Genomic DNA, 12346 nt, shown 5'->3' on the forward strand with positions numbered 1-12346 from the left:
ATTCTCCTACCCACGGCTCTATCCTTTCTTACTTAGTTTTCTTCTCTCTCAATGCTAAAATCTGGCGTGCAGATTACCTGGACAACTCCCAGTCATCTCCCCAAAATTCCTAGTTTAAAGCTCTCTTAATCAGTTGTGCCAGCCGCCATCCTAGAAGTCTATTTTCTTCCCTACTCAGATGAAGTCCATCCCGAGAGAACTGTCCTCTATCCATGAATGCCTCCCAGTGGCCATACATCCCAAAGCCCTCCTTATAGCACCACTGCCAAAAACCATCTGTTGATAGTCATAATCTTGTCACACCTTTGTTACCCTTCTCTAGGAACAGGGAGAATCCCACTAAAGATTACCTGAACCTCGATTTCCTTAAGCGTCTTCCCCAGCCTCCCTTAATACTTTCCAATGAGAATCTAGCTGTATCATTTGTTCCCACATGAAGGATAATTAGGGGATTCTTTCCTGCTCCCTTTAGGATCCTTTTCAACCTAAGGTCTACATGCCGTATCTTAGCACCTGGAAGACAGCACACCCTCCTATTCTCTGGATCAGCTCTGGTTACAGGCCTATCTATTCTTCCCAATAAAGAGTCCCCCACCACATAGACCTGCCTTTTCCTGGTGACAGCACTATTCTCCAGTCTATCCCCTGTTCCCTCTGACTGCAAGTTCTTTCCATTCCTATTCTCCCTTGTAATCCTCTTCAACTCATCCTGTATCATCCTGGGGCTCATATTTGGTGTAGTCTCCATTAACTCTTCCCCTTTTCCTCAAGGACTAGCTGCTCTTCTCTTCTTCCTTGCCCTTCCAACTTCAGTGATTACCTGCTGAGCCCCTTCTTCATTTTCCAACTCTGCAAACCTATTCTTGAGCTCTATTTCTCCTTCACTAGCCAGTCTTTTCCTCTGCCTGGTTCTTTTAGTCACATGCTTCCACTGACCACTTTCCTCAGTCTCCCCTCAGAATTCCCCAGACCTGCTTCCATCTGCAAGTCTGAACTTTTCCCTTTAGATACCTCATGTCTTTGCTTCATAATCTGCTCAAACTCCTTCCTAAACTCAACCAGACTTTCCACCTGCATCTCCAAACCTCGGATCTTTTCCTCCATCAGCTCTATCAGATGGCACTTCATGCAGACAAAACTCTTACCAGGTACCCCCTCCAGGATCATGTACATACCGCAGCTTCCACATCCAGTCATCCTCACTGTGTCTTCCACGACATGAGTCACTCCCACTGCTGCCTCTGTGTCTGTCATAGCCTTCCCACCTAAATCCTGTTAATCTGGGAAACACAAACCACACCAAAGCACCACCACCCACAGAAAGAACAAACCCCAAACAAGTACCACAAGACAAACTAGCTAAACTAAACTAACTGCAGCGGCACAGGTTTGCTAGCTCCTGTGCCGCTGCAGCTGTCTGTGCCACTGCCCTGACTGGCTGGCTGGCTACTTTTTAGGACCCCTAGACACAAGCCCTCTTTCCTTGAACACAAGTCAAACAAACTGTTCACAGGCATTTCCCACTTCCGGAAACTTCAGGTAAAATACCTCGGCCCTGTACCAAAAGCAGCTGCCATGGTCCTCTGTTTCTCTCTAAGGTTTCACACATATCCTGGGGCGGGGCGGGGCAGGGTTGGGTGGGTGGGAGGAGGGAGGGAGTTCTCTTCCTGCCTCAGCCCCATAGCTTTGCATCTGAGAAACCCCACCAGCTCAAAACTCCTCTCTGGACTGCATGGCCATCAAAGGTGAGCCTAAACATCCACCCCCTTTTGTATAGCTGCTTTGTAATGGAAAAGACCCTCAAGAGCTCTAACTTTCAGACAAAGATGGAGAAGCCAGGTGGGTGAGGTATAGAACAGGTGTACCTCATCCAGTGCATTAACTGACCCAAATAAGAACTATGTGGGTGAAACCAGACAATCACTACACTCTTGAATGAACTTCTACAGAAAAATTATAAGACAGAAATACCCTATCCCACAGGTGAGAGGTTATCTCCTTGAAGATCTCCTGATTAAGCCAGTGTGGTCTCTTGCCATACTTTCTATCTTTCCTATGCAGTAGGGTAGTTTGCTCTTGAGCCCTTAATAATGTCTCTTTGAAAAACTGCTAACTCTCTGGAACTGCTTTTCCACTTAGACTTGCTTCCCAAGGGATCTTACCTACCAACTCCCTGAGTTTGCTAAAGTCTGGCTTCTTGAAATCTGTTTTTTTATTGTGCTGTTTTCCCTCCTTCCATTCCTTAGAATCATGAACTCTAGCATTTCATGATTACTTTCACCCAAGCTGCTTTCCACTTTCAAATTCTCAACCAGTTCTTCACTATTTGTCAAAATCAAATATAGAACAGCCTCTTCCCTAGTGGTTTGTCCACCTTCTGAAATAAAATAAAGTAGTCTCCACTACATTCCATTAACTTGTTGAACAATCTGTGCCCTCCTGTGTTATTTTCCCAACAGAAAATAATATATTACATTTTGCTCCTTTTTGGTAAACACTGTCACCACCTCCAGGAAGCTGACAGTCATTGTGGTGACTATTTTGTGACATGACACTAGATTATTATAATGGCAATACTGGACAGAGGTAGGTAAACAAACAGGTCCGGCATGCCAGGGGCTTTCCCTGAACAAGCAGCGGACCGGCTTTGAGAACCACTGCTGTACAGCTTTTCAGAAATTTAGTACAGTGTTGCACTGGGCAGTGGTGCAGTCAGTGGGAATAATCCAAATAGTGCATTATTTGCACAATTTTTGTTCGCAGGGTGAACTGGGTCAAATGAGTGTTTTCAGGCCCTGGCTAAATAGTTGGGGAAACCCCTAGCGAAGGACAAAACAGAAGGCCCTTTCACTACATTAACCTACCTGGACCTTGAGCTGAACTTTGCTTGCAGGGTTGTTGCCCCGGGGCGGGCTGTTTGTGCGTGGCTGGCAGCAGCAACAGCTGGCATAGCCAGACCACACAATTAAATACTCATTCTATCTATAGTGACTCAGTATGCAACATTAGCCATTTGGATCAAGATAGTGTTGCATGTTCCACTGTAGTGCATCTTGTGAATAGTTAGGTGCTGCCCTAATTCTCTTGACATTTTGTCAGTATCGCCCTCATCCAGGCAAAATTTGGGCACCCTTAATTTAAACCAACTTTTTAAATGGCTGAGCCTTTGTGATAAGACCAGAAGAATTGAGGCCAGCATCTTGATATTATCATAAATGTTCATGACAGATGTGACTAAAGATTCTCTCCCAGGGCAGAGAGGATATCAAACTTTTAAAACATAATTTATTCTGTATTATGAAACACAGCAGGGGATAGAAAAGAAATTACAGAGTAAGATGAAGAGGCAGATACAAAAGAAACTCCAGATGAACAAGAAAACTTGAGTTTGGAAGGAACTATCAATCTGCTGGCTGCTTATGCTCAGAATCCTATGCCTGATTACAGACGTGAGAGAAGTAAGTGTAACAGCAGAATGTAAAGAATAAGAAATGATTTTAGATTGTAAACTTGGGGGTAGGGAATGCATCTTCCAAAGTGCTGGTACAGAGCTTAGCACAAAGGACACTATCATAATTCAAATAATTAATAATTAATAATAATGACCCTGGAGTAATTTTTGGTGGCTTTATCTCTGCAGATTGACGTCTATATTATGGTCAGAATATAGTCAGAATACCTTATTTTATGACCACTGATGTGTCTCATATTTTGCCTTTCCTTTTGGTTTGGGACTCTGTGCACAGTGGGTCTTAGAGGAGGACAGGAAAGTTAAGACACATTTTGGGCTTAATTATTCATTCGATGTCAATTGTATTCATGTACTTGGTTCCAATGGCTTTATTCAGTCTTACTGATGAAGTTCACATCAGAAGTGGACATTGGAACAAGATATTTTTTACTCCTCCATACTTTCCTTTCTGCTTTCTTCTTGGCTCACAAGCCAAATTAAGGGCTTAAATGAGTCACACTGCATGCTAAAAGGCCACAACTATTTTTCCATTTTACTTCTATATGTGCAAAAATTGAAAAAAATATGTTATAATATCTCACAGAGAAAAGTAAAAAAAAGAACAAATTATATTTCAAAAAATATACTGACATAACCTTGTACAAAAGTCCTCAAAACACTCATGGCAAATATAGATCATAGAAAACAATAATTACTACTTCCTTTCCTTCTGCCCAGGCTTGAAAAGGGAAATCAATAATAACCACCATTACCCTAACTCTTGGTGTACATTTTAACTATCCAAAGAGCACTGTAAATAATAAACAAATTAAGATAGAAAATAAAATGGTTCAATATGTTACATTTCTTTCTGATCTTTAGATTTTGTATTAATTATATTGATTACTTAAGAATCTCCAGTTATCACTTTGAGGGTTGACAGGTTCTTGCCCCAAGATCAGGTCCAGTATTATTCAAATTATTATATAGTTGGGAACCCCTATGTGCACACTCACACCCAGTTGCAACACTCACATTATAGAAACTCTTTTATATTTACAAAAATAATTTATTCATACATTTAGTACAGTCACAAACATCCCAAATCAGTAAAGTAGATAGAGACACTACAGAATGTACATCTGCACATCCATATACTCACAGCATCTCTTGCAGAAAAACCTGAAATGTTAGCCATCATCTTCCTCATCACCATCTCCTTCCACATTGTCTGGGTATACCGCAAGAAGGACAGGAGACTTGGTATGATTTTAATTAGGCCACAACTTTATTATACAGATGTCTGGGACTACCAGGCAGATAAAGTGCTCAGTGCAGGCAAATCTATGCTTATTTAAATCAATTCTCCAGGGCTTCCACCAGCCGCCCTTTGTTTCCATCCAGGTCCTATGAGAACAGGAGTTGGCTCCCTGCCGTATCAGTCATGGGAGTCCCCGAACCCCCTCCATCGTTCTGTTTCTTTATCCAGTACCTCCTTTTAAGTCCTTTACCAGGCCATTTATCGGGTCACTGGCTGCCCTCCCTATGGAGTACCTGCACTGAACATCCGCCATAAGGAGGCACCAGCCATTTGCTTGGCTGCCTCCCCCAACCCCGCTGGGTTCCCAGACATCTGCAATTGGCCTCTTGGCTAGCAGCCCTACTGGGGAGAAAGAACCCATTGTCCAATGTGTGATCGTCAAGGGGCACCAGCAGCTGCATTGTCCTTGACCTGGTACTGCAGCAACCACCCTTAACGGAGGGCTGCATAGGCAACCCATTCTCTGGATCCTTGTATTGACAAGACTCCTTGAAAGAAATCAAAATACACAACTTGTAAACTGGAGCCAAAAATCTGCATTTTGCCAACCACATGACATTCCAAGGTTCCAGAGAGCCCGCGGCTTATGTAATTTGGCAAACTAGAAATGAGACAAGGCATCTGCTATGCCATTATCCATGCCCAGCACATGCCTGGAAGAAAAAAACAGATGTTGAAGCTTAAGCACTGGAGAACAAATGCTCTTACCAACTTTCCAATCCCGTGCGATCTGGAAGTTTGGCGATTGATTACCTGTACCACTGCCGTGTTGTAGCACCAAAGGCACACCTGTATATCAGCCCCAAATTAATAACCATTTGTACCTCCACAATGATACCCCCTTAAAGTGACTTAGAAAACTTTTCTACACCCACAAGTCTTACTACATCTGTGTAGTGACTCATATGTAATTGTATGGTCTGGCTATGCCAGCTGTTGCCGCTGCCAGCCGCGCACAAAAAGCCGGCCCCGGGGCAACAACCCTGCAAGCAAAGTTCAGCTCAAAGCCCAGGTAGGCTAATGTAGTGAAAGGGCCTTCTGTTTTGTCCTTCTCTAGGGGTTTCCCCAACTATTTAGCCAGGGCCTGAAATGTGTCCACCAGATGAAAACACTCATTTGACCCAGTTCACCTTGCGAACAAAAATTGTGCAAATAATGCACTATTTGGTTTATTCCCACTGACTGCACCACTGCCCAGTGCAACATTGTACTAAAGTTCTGAAAAGCTGCACAACAGTTGTTCTCAAAGCCGGTCCGCTGCTTGTTCAGGGAAAGCCCCTGGCACGCCGGACTGGTTTGTTTACCGGCCGCGTCCGGAGGTTTGGCCAATCGCAGCTCCCACTGGCCGCAGTTCGCTGCTGCAGGCCAATGGCGAGTGTGGGAAGGGCGGCCAACTCGTCCCTTGGCCCATGCCGCTTCCCGCAGCCCCCATTGGCCTGGAGCGGCCAACTGCGGCCAGTGGGAGCCGCGATCGGCCAAACCTGCGGACGCGGCAGGTAAACAAACTGGTCCGGCCCACCAGAGGCTTTCCCTGAACAAGCGGCAGACCGGCTTTGAGAACCACTGCTGTACAGGATACTGAACAGCCCATGGACATAGCCTTGTCAAAATAAAATTGCCTGTGGTATTCGTCTTGCAAACATGCCTGTATTTACGTGGTTGCGAACACAACCACCATTATTAAATGCCCAGCAAATACTATTATGTGCCCAAGGCCCCTTTTGAGCTGCTTGCAATATGAACAAACCCTGGCACCCTTGGTGTTATGCCCTTCAACCACAGTGTGCGATGCCACCTTAATACAGGGTTTGTGTTGCTGCCCTTAATGGAGACTGCTTATGACATGTCCCCAAACCTTTTGTGTGCCTAATTATATCTGTATAATTAACAAAGGCAGGGCTTCCATCTGGGTAGGCCTGTCCCATAACACCCCCCTTAAGGAGAGGGCAGGCTCCCAATTTTTCCCATTTTCTAGGCACTCTTGGCCTCTCAGGCAGTTCACTTTTTTGCTTGCCTTGCCCATGTTTACTGTCTGTGAACACCTTCCTGTGCCATGGGGTATTATATCCACGAATTCGCCTGTGCGGATTTTATATTGAGTTGCACTGAGTCGGTGAACTGCCATCTGGTCAGCTACCCTGGCATAACAGTACTGAGGCCTGCATGGAGGGAGTTCTGCAGAGCCCTGCTGCCCCATAGGACCCCCTCGAGAGTGTACTCTGTCCCATGCAGTTACATGCCCTGATGGCCGATGAGTTCCCATGTCCTCTTCACTGTCCGGCTGCCCAAACTTGAGCCCATGCTGGGCCTACCCTGTCACCCTGTGCAGACCGCTCACATCTAGCTGCCTAAAGCTGCTGTAGTAAATGCAAAATCAGTGCCCCCCACTGAAGGTGCCATCCCTAGGTGGGTCTGCCCAGGCTTCTGGACATTGCACTACTGGGCCCAGAGTATTTAATACCACAGTGGGCTGACTCCTGTTCCCCTTAGGTGAACTTACTCAGTGACTGGTTGAGCACGGTTCCTGCACCTGGCTGTGGCCCCTGCAACTGCCACCCCTTGCCAGGTTGGAAGGCCGGATACCGTTCTGCCACCCATTTTCCCAACCTCTGTGTGATTTAGCTTACACTCACCCCCAGGATCAGCATTACCGCCACCCCTTGTGTTCAGTGGAAGAGAACATCCTGGTTCTAGGTGACCTTGAGCCTTCTGTAATGCTGTAATGCTGTGGAGAAAACCTCAGAAACAAGTCACTGCCCATTTGCTGCACAGGTTAGCTGACTACCCCCATTAATGCACACAGCCTGGTCACCTGAATGCATGGACACTTTCCTTTGATCATTTGCCTCCCTTAGTCTGTGAGGCTGCCCTGGGGTATGCCTTGTGTTATTAAACACACCACCCTGGGCAGTAGAGGTCCATGTACTTGTGAGACCCCTTGCCCCTGTTGTAATACTGTATGTCTTGGGTTCCCTTCCAGTTCATGGGCTCCCTCTGGGCTGCCCTGTGCTGAAGCCTGTGCCAGTCCCCTTTCCAGCAAAGGTATAGACACATGAGCAGCAACCAGCACACATCCAGAAAGAAGCACGGCTGGCACAAGAAACAATAATTTTCCCCTTTCCCTCCCCTCTCCCTGTGCATGTTGATTGTTTGAGACTCTGACTAGCGTCCATGCCAATTCCCCTTCACTGATTGCAGCCTGCAGCCTGCCTACCGAAGAATTTCAATCTGATATCTGCACTTGCAGCACATCTGGTACATGCAACAGTTAAATTTTTCTTACCTTGCTCTGTCTCTCCCCCCCACACTCCATGCACCGTGATTGTATTAGACACTGACTCAGTAAAGTAGATAGAGATACTACAGAATGTACATCTGCACACCCATACACTCACACCATCTCTTGTAGAAAAACCTTAAATGTTAGCTATCATCTTCCTCATCACTATCTCCTTCCCCATTATCACCAGTGGCATTCATTCTTGCACCTCCCAAGGACTACATCTCCTTATCCTACCACCCCTAGGCTGCGATGCCACTTTTATATGTTACACTGACGCAGTTATGTTTCATGTATATTCTGAAATATATACTGAAATATATTCAGTATTTGTATTTCCTCACCTTACTAATGTTGGAGTGTCTGTCTCCTGTAGGTTAGTATATTAAGGATCTCAACTTGACATATATGATAATAATTTGTTACCATGGCCCTTCTGTGGCTAGATATCACATTTGTTATTTCTGTCCTAACCAGTTCTTTCCAAGTTCCGAACTATGGTAAAAGGGTATGAATTTAGGAAGCCCCTATGCCAATCTACTTCAATGCATTCTCTGTGTTAAAGGTCGCAGCCATATATGGACCCTATGCTTTAGCTCATCACCATCTATCTAGGTGAAAGGTCCCGAAAATATGTATGCTAACTTTGCCTTAGCTCAAAATACAGGATGTGGCCTTTAGATCCCTTGCATTACAGCCAAAATATACTCTAATATAAACCTATAAGCCTATTATAATAAAATAAATAATCAAACCTATAAGAAAATAAGAAACTTATAAGAAAAGATATATAGGCAAGCAAGCAGGCTAGCCTTAGATGTATCTCATGTACTTGTTATGTACATTCATTGCCAGGATACTTCTGTGGTTGACTCATGTACCTGTGGTCAGAACTTCCCTTAAACTATATTTTCAGTTCCCCAAATACTTGGGGTTTTAAGTTGGGACATTTATCTGTGCAAAGTTCATAGGCCTCAATCCTTAGCCTAACTTGCTGAAGCTAATGTCTTACAGGATACAGGCCTGTAGGTTTCTTGCATTACTGCTGAATATAATGCAAAGCAGAATATAATGCAAAGCAGTGAATATAATAAAGGCAAACTAGCCCACTGGACTACAACATTCAGTTAGAACTGACTCTTGTGATTCTTGTTGTACAGACAGGCTCTCATTTTTATATAAATGGGATGACAAGAAATGCCTGGCCTGATCTTAGTCATAAAACAAACAACCCCTCCAAAAGCAACTTCTTGCTGTCCTTAGCTAATCTATGGTTAGCTGGAAACATAACTGGCATATACAAATCTAAAGTCTGAAATTCTGATCTTAAAATATAAAAGTGTCTTCTTTCTTGTATGAGTCATTTTGATTTACATTGTGAACGTTATATTATTATTATTATTATTATTATATATTATATGCATTCTGAGTTATATGCACCTCTCAGAACATTCCCTTTATGTTTCCAGACTCAATTCATAATTCACTCATGATCATTTGCTGATCCTAAAGGAACAATGACCTTCCTAGTTAAGAGCATGGAACCAGTAATAGACATACTTAAAGGGACCAGTGATCAATGGGTACATGATTAGGCCCTCTGTGAACTCAGGAAACCAGAAATCTTTTCTCCTAGTTCAATTCTATTTATGTTATCAGGAATAACTACAAATAGATATTACATGACTTTACCAAGTTTTACAGAGTATCCACTTTCTAAGGGCTTGTCTACACTTATACCACTGCAGCAACATTGATGCAGCTATGTTGCTGTCACACGTAATGAAGATGCTACCTATGCCAACAGGAGAGCTTTTCCCATTGGTGTAGGTATTCCCCCTCCCTGAGAAGCCCTTCCGTCAACATAGCACTGTCTACACTGGGGTTAGGTCGGCATAACTGCATCACTCAGGGATTTTCCAGACTTCTGAGAGGCGTAGTTATACCAACAGAAGTTTATAGTGTAGACAAGGACTAAGTAGGATTATGCTGTGTTTAATCGGTATTCCTTGCAAGGGGATTTCATGCTTTTAATGTGTACTTGTGACTCCACCAGATTATCACAAAAATCTCTCTAAATGAAACATCCAACTTTGAATCCTACAAAACAAATTTTGTTTGCAAATAATGACCTACGTTAAATAAAATACATCATAAAACCTGAAAGAAAAACTAGTAAAAAAAGAATTCCTTTTTGGCAGATTGTACAACCTCAGGGACAGACCAGCATATGTAGGGGCTGTAATGAGAGTGAAAACAAATTCTGTTTCCTTTGTCATAATTTTTTCACCATACATGTTTCCAGTCTCCTGTTCCCCAAATTGCCTTTTCTTAAAAGATATAATTTATGGGGGGAGGAGAGAAAGGAAAAAAAGAAAAATGACCTTTTTACTATTTTAAAAATAGTAATTTGAAATTGCTTGGTGGAGAATACTAAGATTTTTATGTTGAATGTGTTGTTGCTATTATTATTGTTGTTATTGTATTTTATTATTATTACTTAAGTGGCCCATGCTGTACTAACCTCCTCAAAATCACAAAAAAATCAGAAATAGAAAAATATATTGACATACTAGATGGAAAACAGACTCAACAGTAAATAGTTTTCTGCATCCCGATGAGAGTGGGTTCAGCCCTGGGAGCTCATGGGGCCAAACTTTCAAAAGAGCTCTATCAGTTCCCATTTAGGTACCTAAGTAAGGGCAAGATTTCAAAATGTGGTCAGCACCCAGTAGCTCTCATTGTATTACTTACAGTCAAATTTCCATAAGAACTTAGTACCCAACATGATGACACAGAGACGGACGGAGATTTTCATTCTCACTAGAATGCTTCCTGTTACAGAGCTGGGGGAGCTTTGATCTAGGAGTGCTAAGGATCCGGCAGCCAGACCACAACTGGCCTATACACACATTTGTAGTCACTGAAAATGCTTTATAAGTTGATGCTTAACTGCTTATAAAAAGGCTAATTGCTGCTAATAGTTTAAAAAACCACAAACATCTGAACAATTATTTAGAGTTGAGTGAACAGATTGGGGTAGATCTCTGACCACTGATTTGCCTGCCCAATATTCATAAAATTACATTTTAAAAATCCCCCTTAGAAGCTATTAATAAACAATCACAATATTTAATGAAAATGTGATGTTACTCTGAGAAGTGGCTATATAAACATGGCACCATTTTGTTTGGAATCATATCTGTTTTACCATTTTTTGTAATTTTTAGCACTGAAGAACCAGTGCTAGGGTGGAGCAGATAGCTAGATCCCATTCTGCCTCCATTATCATTAATCTTATTCTTAATTAAGTTTCTATTGTACAACTGGTACTGCTAGTGCTTCATGTATCAGTTAGATCCTACCTTGCCTGTCAGAGCCGAGGCTGAGTTTACAAGCTGCTATTCAGAAACAAAAAACAAACAAACAAAATTTTTCAGCAAAAAATCAAGATTTTCCTGCAGATAATTTTGATTTTGAGGAAACTACATATTCCATCAGAAAATCATTTTCACAAAAAAATCACAGCCAGCTCTACTTCCAACCTGTAATGATGTAAATAGTCCTCATTCATGTGATCAGTTCTATTCCTTTCAAAGGCATTTATCTCACTTCTACACATGCTGTATTTTAAAACAGGACATGCTGCAATTGGAATATTAAACATATTGTGATACATATTAAAATCTTGTGAAACATTTTTAGCTTCATGACTCAAATACCTGTGCATGTGCCTTGTTTTAAGTAATTGTGCAATAACAGAGTAGTATCTAGTCTCCAGTAAGTATATGCTCAGTACTCGCATTATTGTTAATAATATGTCATCAATATAGGTACAAATCAATATAGAAGAGACCACAAAATGTTGTTTAAATTACCATAGAAAGCTTTACCAGTTCTATTATATAACTTTATTGTTTTCTTTGTTTTCCTTTTCAATAAATACAAATAATTTGACCATCAATGTAAGGGATGTAATTGTCTTTGAACTCTCTCTACCCTTTTCTGTTGAATTTGTATAAAAAGTATAATTTGTGTAAAAGCATCATAAAAATGGCTATTGGTAGCCATAAAAATGGTTTACTAGTGAATTCCAATATTTCCTTTAGCCAAGATCACCAAAACAAAACAAAAGAGTGTTTATCTAAATGCTATGTTTTCCATCTAGTATTTTATAGTATAGTATTTTATACTATAGTATAGTATAGTATTCCATCTAGTATTTTAATAGTAATTCCATCACTATTCAGAGCTGCTACTCTGAATAGTGCCAAAAAGTCGAACAACATTGAAG

This window comes from Lepidochelys kempii, chromosome 4 (genome assembly GCF_965140285.1).
Source record: "Lepidochelys kempii isolate rLepKem1 chromosome 4, rLepKem1.hap1, whole genome shotgun sequence".
NCBI lineage: Eukaryota > Metazoa > Chordata > Testudines > Cheloniidae > Lepidochelys > Lepidochelys kempii.